Source organism: Phyllostomus discolor, chromosome 8 (assembly GCF_004126475.2).
Source record: "Phyllostomus discolor isolate MPI-MPIP mPhyDis1 chromosome 8, mPhyDis1.pri.v3, whole genome shotgun sequence".
Lineage (NCBI taxonomy): Eukaryota > Metazoa > Chordata > Mammalia > Chiroptera > Phyllostomidae > Phyllostomus > Phyllostomus discolor.
In genome coordinates this window covers 60,078,174-60,091,006 of record NC_040910.2, presented here as the reverse complement: position 1 = coordinate 60,091,006, position 12,833 = coordinate 60,078,174, and the positions used below count along the sequence as shown (strand labels likewise).

Below are 12,833 nucleotides of genomic sequence, written 5' to 3'. Positions count from 1 at the left end.
TTTTTAAATAAAAATGTCTGCTTTTTGAGCTAGCTCCTTTCCCCATTAGAAAACAACTGTATTGCTAAAAAGCAATCCATTTATTTAATCATGCTCTTTTTATGCCATTTTAATTTTCTCCACCATTGTAAGACCTCTCTCTACTTTTCACTTTCAGTGTTCAAACATTTTTTTCAGGAGAATTTGCATCATATCTCTGTTTCTGTTTCTTTATTTTCTCCAGTTAGAAGATTCAATATATCGCCCACTTTCACTGTTTTGCTTTTCATCCACAATTTTGTCTCATTCAGCCTGAGCTCACCTTTGTAGAATGCACCTTCCATTTCATTTCTTCTAATGTCTAGGCCTGTCTTCAGGATAACATCATACTGAAAAGACTACAGTACCTTTTCACTTCTTAGGGAAGTCAAGGCCCAAAATATCTGGGAAAACTTGGAGGCTGTGTGGTGCTACTCACCTATACTGATTGGAATATTAACCAGTTTTGCTGCAGGTTAAAATCAGTGGATTTTTTTAGGAAGCTATGTTACTTTTGAGTCTTATGGAAAAATGGGAAAATATATTCTGGAGGTATTAAAAGCCCTGTGAATCCCAGTAATAAAATGTTATGGAAAAGTGTTTTTACAATTTGGTGCATTTATTTTGGAACTAAAAAAATATAAGTATCAAATCCAGGAAGCACAGAGTTTGTGTGAAGGTATCCTTCATTGCGCTCCTCAGAGTCCAATCCGTGCACCTGGTTTTCCCAGAATACTGGTGGGCAATCTGGCACTAGTCATAGCCATGGTGCATATAACCTTCCCAGGTCCTCAAGGTCAAGGGAAACTAGACACTTTCGTCCTCAAGCTCCCAGCCTGTGTTGGGAGACAGTAGTAGGTGCCAAGCCCTGGGCAGACAGTGTCAGCCCACGAGGCTCCCAAGCCCTTTTAGCCGCAGGGCATCCCGAAGCTGACCTGGCCAAAGCAGGACCTGCAGACTCATGTGAAGATCTGGCAGAAGTGCACAGAGGTGCTGAAGCCTCGCTGAGTCTCTGTTTCACAGGTACTGGCAGGGACGCCTAAAGTTTTTTTAAAAGTGAAATATCTGTAAGTACTAATATGGAAAGTCTACAAGACATAAGTAAATAAAACAAATTGCACAATAATACAGACAGTATGCTTATATTCATGAAAAATATCACTATATGTATGTGTGTGTCTTTCATTAATCCCATCACCTTCTTTCATCCAGTCCTCTGACCTTTCCCTTTGACAGCTGTCAATCTTTTTCATGCATTCAGGCCTCTGTTTTTACTTTGTCAGTTTATTTTATTAGATTCCACATATAATTGAGATCATATGGTATTTGGCTTTCTCTGACTGGCTTATTTCACTCAGCATAATAATCTTCAAATCCATCCATGATTTCACAAAGGTAAGATAGTAAGATTTCCTTTTTTTTTTTTTATGGCCAAGTAGTATTCTGTTGCGTAAATGTACCACAGCTTTGTTATCCACTCATCTGATGATAGGTGCTTGGGCTATTTCCACATCTTGGCTGTTGTAAATAATTCTGCAATGAACATATGGGTGCATATATTCTTTTGGATTAGTGTTTCTGGATTCTTCAGATACATTCACAGAGGTGAGATCACTGGGTCAAAAGGGAGTTCCATTTTTAAAAAAGATTTTATTTATTATTTATTTTTAGAGAAAAGGGAAGGGAAAGAGAGAGGGAAACATTAATGTGCATCCCCTACTGGAGACTTGGCCCACAACCCAAGCATGTGCCCTAACTGGGAATCAAACTGGCAACCATTTGGTACCCAAATCAGCACTTAGTCCACTGAGCCACACCAGCCAGGGCAGGAATTCTGTTTTTAATTTTTTCAGCAAATTCCATATTGTTTTCCACAGTGGCTGCACCCATCTGCGTCCCCACCAACAGTGCATGAGGGTTCCCTTTTCTCCACATCCTCAGCAACATTTGTTGTTTGTTGACTTATTGATAATAGCCACTCTGACAGGTGTGAGCTGATATCTCATTATGGTTTTAATTCACATCTCTCTGATGATTAGTGATGTTGAGCATCTTTTCATATGTCTATTGACCATCTGTATGTCTTCTTTGGAGAAGTGTCTATTCAGGTCATTTGCCAATTTCTTAATTGGATTGTCTTCCTAGTGCTGAGTTGTACAAGTTCTTTATATATTATATTTTGGAAATTAACCCTGCTCCCATTCACTGGATTCACTTTTCATTTGGTTGATGGTTTCTTTTGCTGTGCAGAAGCTTTTTAGTTTGATTTATTTTTTCCTTTCTTTCCATTGTCTGAGGAGTTATACTGGCAAAAATATTGCTATGAGAGATGTCTGAGACTTTACTACCTATGTTTTTTTCTAGGATTTTATGGTTTTGTGACATTCATTTAAGTGTTTTATACATTTTGAGTTTACTCTTGTGTATAGTGTAAGTTGGTAGTTTAGTTTCTTTCTTTTTTTTTTTTTTTTGCATGTACCAGTCCAGTTTTCCCAACACTATTTGTTCAGGAGACTGACTTTACTCGATTGTATACCCATGCCTCCTTTGTCAATAATTAATTGACCATTAAGACATGAGTTTATTTCTGGGCTCCCTGTTATTTTCCATTGATTTATGTGCCTGTTCTTATGTCAAAACCAGGTTCCTTTAAATATTATGGTCTTGTAGTAAAGTTTGATATCAGGAATTGTGATGCCTTCAACTTTGATCTTCTTTTGCTTCTACTTGGGGTCTTTTTGCCAAGTCTTTGGTTCCATATACATTTTTGGAATATTTGTTATAGACTTGTGAAATATGCCATTGGTATTTTAGTAGGAATTGCATTGAATCTATACATTACTTTGAGTAGTATGGACATTTTAATGATGTTGATTTTTCCAACCTGTGAACATAGTATATGCTTCCAGTTCTTTGTATCTTCCAAAATTTCTTTCTTCAGTTTCCTATAATTTTAAAAGTACAGGTCTTTTACCCCTTGGTTAAATTTATTCCTAAGTACCTTATATATTTTTGTTGCAATAGTAAATGGGATTGTTTTCTTAATTTTGCTTTCTGATAGTTCATTAAAGGTGTATAAAAATGCTTCTGATTTCTGAATATTAATTTTATATCATGCTATTTTTCCAAATTCATTTACTAGATCTAGTAGTTTTTGGTGAAGTCTTTAGGGTTTTCTATATATAGTATCATATGATGACACTATATATATATATAATATATATAGTATCATAGATGAATGAATGTCATCTATGAATGATGACAGTTTTATCACCTCCTTTCCAATTTGGATGCCTTTTTATTTCTTTTTTTTTTCTCTGATTACTGTGGCTAGGACTTCCTGTACTATGTTGAGTAAGAGAGGTGAAAGCGGACATACCTCTCCTGTTCTTAATGAATAAGACATACCTGTCTTGTTCTGTTCTTAATGGAAATGTTTGTAGTTTTTGCTCATTAAGTATGATGTTGGCTGTGGGTTTGTCATATATGGCCTTTATTACATTGAGGTATGTTCCCTCTATTCCCACTTTGCTGAGTTTTTAATCATAAATGGTTGCTTGATTTTATCAAATGCTTTTTCTGTACCCATTGATGTGATCATGTGACTTTTATCCTTCATTTTGTTTATGTGATGTATCACATTTATTGATTTGCAAATATTATATCAACCTTGCATCCCTGGAATAAATCACACTTGATCATGGTGTATGATCTTTTTAATATGCTGCTGCATCTGGTTTGCTAATATTTTGTGGAGGATGTTAGCATCAATGTTCATCAGGGATATTGACCTATAATTGTGTTTCTTTGTTGTGTCTTTATCTGGTTTTGGTATTAGAATAATGCTGGCCCTATAAAAAGAGCTTGGGAATCTTCCCTCCTCTTGAATTTTTTGGCATAGTTTGAGAAGGAGAGGTGTTAGTTTTTATTTGAATGTTTGGAAAAAGCCATCGGTGCAGGACTTTTGTCTGCCGGGAATTTTTTGATTACTGCTTCAATTTCATTAGTTGTAATCTGTCTATTCAGGTTTTCTGATTCTTCCTGATTCAGATTTGGAAGATTTTATGTTTCTAGAAATGTATTCATTTTGCCCAAGTTGTCCAGCTTGATGGTATATAGTTGTTTAATTTCTTACAATAATTTATATTTCTGTGGTGTCAGTTGTTAACTTCTCTTTCATTTCTGATTTTATTTATTTGGATCCTCTCTCTTTTTCTCTTTTTTAATATATTTTATTGATTATGCTATTACAGTTGTCCCATTTCCCTCCTTCACTCCCCTACACCCTGTACACCCTCTCCCACCCACTTCCCCCCCTTTAGTTCATGTCCATGTGTCATACTTATAAGTTCTTTAGCTTCTACATTTCCCATACTATTCTTGCCCTCCCCCTGTCTATTTTCTACCTACCATCTATGCTACTTATTCTCTGTACCTTTTCCCCCGCTCTCCTCCTCCCACTCCCCTGTTGCTAACCCTCCATGTGATCTCCATTTCTGTGGTTCTGTTCCTGGTCTAGTTGTATGCTTAGTTTCTTTTGGTTTTGCTTTAGGTGTGGTTGTTAATAATTGTGAGTTTGCTGTCCTTTTACTATACGTGTTTTTTTAATCTTCTTTTCTTAGATAAGTCCCTTTAACATTTCATCAAATAAGGGCTTGGTGATGATGAACTCCTTTAACTTCACCTTATCTGAGAAGTACTTTGTCTGCCCTTCCATTCTAAATGAAAGCTTTGCTGGATAGAGCAATCTGGGATGTAGGTCCTTGTCTTTCATGAGTTGGAATACTTCTTTCCAGCCCCTTCTTGCCTGTAAGGTCTCTTTTGAGAAATCAGCTGACAGTCTAATGGGAACTCCTTTGTAGGTTACTATCCCCTTATCTCTTGCTGCTTCTAGGATTCTCTCCTTCATTTTTACCTTGGCTAATGTAATTATGATGTGCCTTGGTGTGTTCTTCCTTGGGTCCAACTTCTTTGGGACTCTCTGAGCTTCCTGGATTTCCTGGAAGTCTATTTCCTTTGCCAGAATGGGGAAGTTCTCCTTTATTATTTGTTCAAATACATTTTCAATCTGTTGCCCTTCCTCTTCCCCTTCTGGAACCCCTATAATTCAGATGTTGGAATGTTTCAAGATGTCCTGGAGGTTCCTAAGCTTCTCCTCGTTTTTTTTGTTTTTGTTTTTGTTTTTGTTTTTTTGAATTCTTATTTCTCCATTCTTTCCTGTTTGGTTGTTTCTTTCTTCCTTCTGGTCCACTCTATTGCTTTGAGTCCCAGTTTCCTTCCCATCCCTATTGGTTCCCTGTGCATTTTCCTTCATTTCTTTTATGGTAACCTGCATTTGTTCATCTAATTTGCGACCAAAATCAACCAATTCTGTGAGCTCCCTGATCACCAGTGTTTTGAACTGTGCATCTGATAGGTTATCTATCTCTTGGTTGCTCAAAAGGATGAGTTCTGGGCCACTGATTTGTTCTTCTGTTTGAGCCATCTCTCTCTCTCTCTTATTTTTTTTTTGGTCTGGTCACTCCTGTTAAGGTGAAGGGCGGAGCCTTAGGTGTTCACCAGGGCTGGGCACCCCAGTTGCTAGATTGTGACGTTGTATGTGAGAGCAGGATCGAGAGGGAACAATGGTGGTAGCTCCGTTCTCCGTGGGACCTAAGTCCCTTCCCTGGGATGCTGGGTTGTGCACTCTGCCTTGCTCCACAATTGCCACCTCACTCAGGGTCCACCTGCTGCGATCTTGCGCATCCCAGATGCCTTACCTGCTCCTGGTTGCCTTATGCGCCCAACTCTCCCTGTTCTCTGCACTGCAACCCGCGCCCGGCTGCTCGTCTCTGCTTCTCTTACCCGTCTGGATGAATGGGTCTATTCAACTTCTTGGCTGTCCAACTTCCATTCAGATAAATTTTCTGTCAGTTCTGGGTGTTATTGTGCCTCTAAATTGTTGTTGTTCTAATCTTGGTTGTGTGTGGAGGTACGGTGCGTCCACCTATGCCTCCATCTTGGCCGAAAGTCCTCTCTCTTTTTTTCTTGATGAGTTTGCATCCCACATATTATGGATTGTGTGTTTATTTATTTATTTATTTCATTTCCAGGTAACTTTTGATTTCTTCCTTGATTTCATTGTGAACACATTCGTTGTTTAATAATGTGTTATTTAGCCTCCAAGTGTTTGACTGATTTGCATGTTTTTTATTATAGTTGGTTTCTAGTTTCATACCATGGTGGTCAGAGAAGATGCTTGATATATTTTCAATCTTTTTGAATTTAGTAAAATTTATTTTACATCCTATCATGTGATCTGTCTTTGAGAATATTCCATGTGCACTTGAGAAGAGTGTATATTCTGTTACTTTTGAATGAAGTGTTCTCTAAATATCAATTAAATCCACTTGATCCAGTTTGTGGTTTAAGGTTGCTGCTGCTTTGTTGAATTTTAGTCTGGAAGATCTATCTAATAATGTCAGTGGGTGTTAAAATCCTCCATTATAACTGTATTGTTGTCAATCTCTCCTTAATGTTCACCAAGAGTTTCTTTACATATTTAGGTGATCCTATATTGGGTGCATATATGCTTACAACAGTTATATCCTCTTGTTGAATTGATCTTCCTAGTATTATATAGTGACCTTCTTTGTCTCTTGTCATGGATTTTGTTTCCTTTTTTTTTTTTTTTTTAAGATTATTTATTTATTTATTTTTAGAGAGGGCGGAAGGAGGGAAAAAGAAAGGGAGAGAAACATGATGTGCAAGAGAAACGATGATTGGTTGCCTCTTGCATGTCCCCAGCTGGGGACCCAGCCCACAACCCAGCCATGTACCCTGACCAGGAACTGAACCCGCAACCCCTCAGTCTGCAGGTCAGTGCTCAATCCACTAAGCCACACCAGCCAGGGCTGAAGTCTATTGTTTTCTGATATAAGTATTGCTTCCCCAGCTTTTTTGTTTATTTGTTTCCATTTGCATGAAATATTTTTTCCATTCCTTCACTTTCAGCCTGTGTGAGTCTTTTGTTCTGAAGTTGGCCTCTTTGAGGCAGCATATATGTGGGTCATGTTTTCTCCACCATTCAGCTACCCTATGTCTTTTAATTGATGCATTTAAAGCTTTTACATTTAAGTTATTATTGATAGGTACTTATTTATTGCCACTGTATTCTTTATACCTATGTTTCTTTCTCTGTTTCTATTTTTCTTCTACTTAATGTAGGTACTTTAACATTTCTTGCAATACTAGTTTGGTGGTAATGAACTCCTTTAGTTTGTTTTGGGTTTGGGGGTTCTGGGGGCTTTTTGGTTTGGTCTGGGAAGCTTTTTATTTTGCCTTCAATTTTAAATGACAGCCTTACTGGACAGAGTAGTCTTGGCTGCAGGTCCTTGCTTTTCATCACTTTGAATATTTCATGCCATTCCTTCTGACCTGAAGTGTTTCTGTTGAGAAATGAGGTGACAGTTTCAAGGGAGCTCCTTTGTAAATAGCTAATTGCTGCCTTTAAGATTCTCTCTTTGTCTTTAACCTTTAGCATTTTAATTATGATGTGTCTTTGTTGAGTCTCTTTGGGTTCACCCTGATTGGGACTCTCTGTGCTTCCTGAACTTCTGTGACATTTTGCTTCACCAGTTAGGGGACTTTCAGCCATTAGTTCTTCAAACAGGTTCTCTATGCTGTGTTCCCCCTCTTCTCCATCTGGTACCCCTATATGCTTAATGTTGCCCCAGAGGTTGCTTACACTTTCCTCATTTTTAAAATTCTCTTTTCTTTTTGATGCTTTGCTTGGGTACTTACTGTTAACTTGTCCTCTAAATCATTGATTTGATCCTCTGCTTCATTTAACCTGCTTTTGATCCTTTCTAGTGTATTCTTCATTTCTGACTGGTTCTTTTTTATTGTTTCTATGCTCTTTTTAATGCTTACTATCTCTTTAAGTTGTCACTAAGATCATCCAGTCTCCCCCTAATGTCCTTGAGCATCCTTATAATTATTGTTTTAAACTCTGCATTTGGTATTTTGGTTGCTTGCATTTCATTTAATTATTTTTCTGGTGACTTCTTTTGTTCTTTCATTTGGGGCATATTTCTTTGCCTCCCCATTTTGTCTCTGTGCATTAGGTTGATCTGCTTTGACTCTCAAACTTGTTATGGTGGCTTTATGATGTAGGTGTCTTGTTGGGCTCAGTGGCACAATTTTCCAGATCATGTGAGCTAAGTGCTCCAGGAAAGTTTCTTGTGCATTATATGCACCCTTCTGTTGTAGTTTAGTCTTGAATGCTGTTGGCCCTTTTGTGGATGGAGTTAACCCACCAGGCTGACTGACTATAAGTATAAACCTTGATCACTGTATATGAGTTGCTATGCAGGATCTGCCCCGGAGAGGTGGAATTATTCCCAGCAGGTGTGGTTCCTGACAGAATCCCCTTCGGATGTGATGCTTATGTGGCTAGTTGGGCCAAGGTCTGCTATGGTATAAAGGCCACCACTGACTGATTTGGTTCTGGGTCCACTTGGGCAGGGTTCAGGTGCTTAACAATGTCAGATGTTGTGTGTAACTGGCCTTGGGCTACCTGTCTGGAGCTACCATGCTCTTCACCGTTTATGCCTTCATCTACCGGGCCTGGTTGTGCTTGGGAGGGGCCAGTCTGTGTACAAGAATTGGCTTCTTCCAACTTAGAGCTGGAGGCAGATCTATAAAGGGTCCAAGTCTCCCTGAGGTCCGCCTCCACCTGTCGGCTACTCCACCTCCCCCTGAGGTTGCCTGGTGTTTCTCCAGAGCCTTCTGAGGAAAGACTGCAGAGTTGGCCTAGGCTGGCTGTGACCCACAGACTCTTCCACAGGTTGTGAGCTGGGTTGGTGAGGTGACTAGGGTCAGGAGGATGGGACTAGTGAGTCCCCTACTTAAGGGCTGTGTGGTCAGGCACTCAGTAAGGGGAAAGTGGCCCCTACTCCAGAGCTAAACCACTCAGTCTCTAACTCTAGCTCCCCCAGGAGGAATGCATCACAGGTTTATGTAGGGTGCACCCAGCCATCGCCCCCTGCAGGAGAAACTCAGCAGGACAGAGCCACTGACACTGGGAGGGGGGATACAGTTAAGAGTCTCCCACTGGGGGAGGTGTCAGTTGATCCCTGAGGAGATTACCAAGCTCTTTGTCCTAGTCCCCAACAATAGCCTCCAAAGGAGACACACTCCGAATGTCCCAGCTTCAAGTAGCCTTCCCTTCCTCACCTCAGAACTGATCTTAGCAGGATGGGGCCACTGGGACTTGGGGGTGAAGATCCAAGCAGTCCTTTGTTGGGGGTGGTGCCGACAAGCCTGTAGGAGGGGGCAGGCACTTCTTCCCCTTCCAAGTATAGCATGGGCTTAGCTTGCAGGGGAGAAAAAGTGACTGCCCCATGATGTAGCCACACAACCCAGCACTCACCTGTCTGGTTCCTGGACAAAACTTTCCTTTGGACACAGTACCCTGAAAGTCCCAGTTCTGCATGGCACTCTGATTCAGCCTGCATGACTGAACTCAGAAGGGCAGGCCACAGAGTGGTAGGGAAAGCTAAGTGATTCAACAGGCGAGAAGCTGCTGGCTGTTTGCTTTAGTTGGGGAAGAATGGTCCCCTTTCTAAAGCAACACAGTTCAGCCACTGTCTGAGTCTTTACCATGTGCTTCTCCAGAAAAAGACCACTCAAAAGGTCCCTGCAGGGTGCAGCCAGCAGACCCCTGTGCAAAACCTGAGCACAGCAGGGTGATGGCACCAATAGATGAGAGCCAGGCAATGCACTTCCCCAGCTGGTGCTATAACAATACGAGGGCTCCACTCTGGGAAGGTGGCATCTGGGTCTCTAGCAGACGCTCTTCTCTCCCAGGTGGACTGAATCCCACTGATTTTCACCACCAGGTGCTATGTGGACCCCTCTTCCTGCCTCTTGCTCTGACTGGGAATCTCTGCATGGCATTGAGACCCCACACTCTTGGGGGAGGGAGTTTTGCAGCCCTGACATCCCTCCAGCTTCACAACTACTGCACATGGGTGTGGGGGCCAGACCTTTCCATATCTCTGCCCTTCTTACTGGTCTCTGTAGCTTCTTCTGTAAATCCTTGGTTGTAATATTTTAATTCAGGTAGCTTTCAGTTGGTTATTCAGGTTGATTGCTCTATAATATATTTGAAATCCAATTTGGCACTGGGAGCAGGTAAGTGTAGCTTCCACCTACTCTGTAGCCATCTTGGAATCCCTGTTTACTTATCTCTTAAAACTGGAATAATATCAGCTCAATGTTCCTATTAAAGCATGTGGCAAGGAATAAATGAGAAGAGCAAAACTCTTAGCACATGCCTGTCATTTATTAAAGACTCAAGAGCCCAGGCTGGTGCAGCTCAGTGGATTCACCCTAGGAGTGAATCCTAGTGAAAAATAAGTGACCTAGTAAAGAATTTACTTCAAAAAACATTTGCCACTATCCATGGCACTGTACCAGCCTGTGAACCAAAAGGTCATGGGTTCGATTCCCAGTCAGGGTACATGCCTGGGTTATGGGCCAGATCCCCAGTGAGGGGCATGTGAGAGGCAATCACACACTGGTGTTTCTCTACTCTTTGTTCTCCCTCCTTTCCCGTCTGCCTAAAATTAAATAAATCTTTTAAAAAATGGAGCTACTGTTAAAAAGACTCAAGAAATATCAGCAATTATTGAACTGGTAACTTATGGAGCATTGAGATGTTTAAGACAAGATCCCTCTTTAAGAACCCCACATGTAGAGGGATAAACAGCATTATTAACAGACAGTTATAGTTATACAGGGTCTGACACAAATAATGCCCTTTTTATTATAAAACCTTTTATTATAAAATCATAAGCATGTAATTCTGCAGCATAACAATATCACAATCAAGCAAACCATATGACATTTTAGGTGAAATGTTCACATTGCTGTCCACCTCATGTGAGACATTCACATACCCTACCAACCACACTCAAGCAAGCCTTACTTCTGCTGGACCCTGTATGAATCACAGTCTTAAAGGAAAGTCCAGGTAATATCAAAACACTCCAAGACACATCAAATGTAACCTCACCTAGGCATCACAGTGGAGGGGATTCAGAAATGTTTGCTATGTATTACCTAAGTATGGGAGGATGGGCAGGAGTTTGCTAGTTTTTAAAAATAAGTGACCTAGTAAAGAATTTACTTCAAAAAACATTTGCCACTATCCATGGCACTAACATGGCCTGAAATGTATCCTCTATATTTATCTGTCATTGTTTAAATTTGTTTTCAATTTGAACATTTCAAACAATGATGAAATTGTGCTTCCATGATAGCCAAGTAATATTCTAGACCAGTGATTTTTCAACTGATATGCCACGGCACCCATTGTGCGTCAAGACTTTTTAAAACATGCAACACCTTACTGTTTAGGAGCACTGACCTCTTTTTCCTTAGATTGTGAAATTTTTAAAAAATGACAATAGCCAACACAACAAAAGCCATCTGGTATGAATGAATCAAAATTATATCTATTAGATCAGCAAAAAATACATGTTAATGTATTTTGTATTTGCTAATTCTGTGGTGTGCCACAGAATTTTATAATTAGCTTACATGTACCACAAGCTGAAAGAGGTTGAAAATCACTGTTCTATACCAATCCTCTCCCTCAGATAACAGCTATGAACTCTGGACAGAATACAAAAACAAATCCCTGAAGACATTGGTGATTGAAATGAAGCAGACAAACTTGGGAGGGAATAGACACTTGGAAGAAGGGATCTGCCCAAAACAAGCAACCTTTTTTTATTATAGCTTATAGGCCAGGCCATATTTGGAGGAATGCAGACAGGAGGCTAAAACTCTGATAGAAAAACCCACAGTGTTTCTGGACTGAAGAAGCAGAGGTATGAGTGTAGGACAATTAAAGCCACTGAAAAGTGAGGAGAGTCAGAGAAGAGGAGTCCCAGGGTTGGTGTAGAAACTACCCCCAAGTATCTATTTGACCACTGAATCACTTGTGTGTGGGCAAACTTTAAGCAGCCCAAATAGAACTAAAATAAGGGAACAGAGATTTAAACTTCTACCCAAGAAATAGATAAATTTGAAGTAAATTGCCTTTTAAACAAACTCTTTGAAGGTATATAATAAGATCCATACTTTCAATAATGAAACACTCATAATGTTCAGCATACAATCTGTAAAACATGTATAGCAACATTAAAATGGAGCTGTGAATGCCATGACAAAGCAACTGCCATTTCATGTCTTATGCCTTAAACCTTTGGAAAGTTGAAACAAGACAAAATATCCTTTGGACCGGACAGGAAGCAACACTGTCCCAGCACACTGTTCGCACAGGTAACAAGAGAGCAAATACTATGATGACCAGACCGTTGACTAATGGACTGAAAATTAAAAACATTGTTTAGGATGAACATCACTGTGTCGGCTTATGTGCACCAACAGAAATGCTTTGCCTCTATTAACGCCATCATTCCCTCCCTTTCTTGTGAATGCCCTTGTCTATCTCCTGATGAGAACCCTACTTGGGCTTCTAAGCAGAAGTGCTTCCTGAATAACTATTCTTTTTTTAATCTCAAATAAGTTCTTGTTGCCTCTTACTTTGAAAAGCCTTTTATTTTTAGGTTATTAAATCCAAAATTATTTGACATATGAAGACAAAACAGAAAAATACAATCCATTCTTAAAAGACAAACAGTCACAGGTGAACAACCCTAAAATGTATCAGATATTGAAAATAGTATATGCAGACTTCAAAGCAGCTATGATAGCTGTGCTCAGTGAAGTACAGGAAAATTCTCTTGAAATGAATGAGAAGA

The 12,833-nt window shown here is 39.8% G+C and overlaps 1 pseudogene; it reads right to left on the bottom strand.

Moving 5' to 3' along the window:
- Window positions 1-3: 3 nt before the first annotated feature.
- On the bottom strand, window positions 4-977 carry LOC114514971 (annotated as a pseudogene).
- Between the last annotated feature and the right edge of the window lie 11,856 nt (window positions 978-12,833).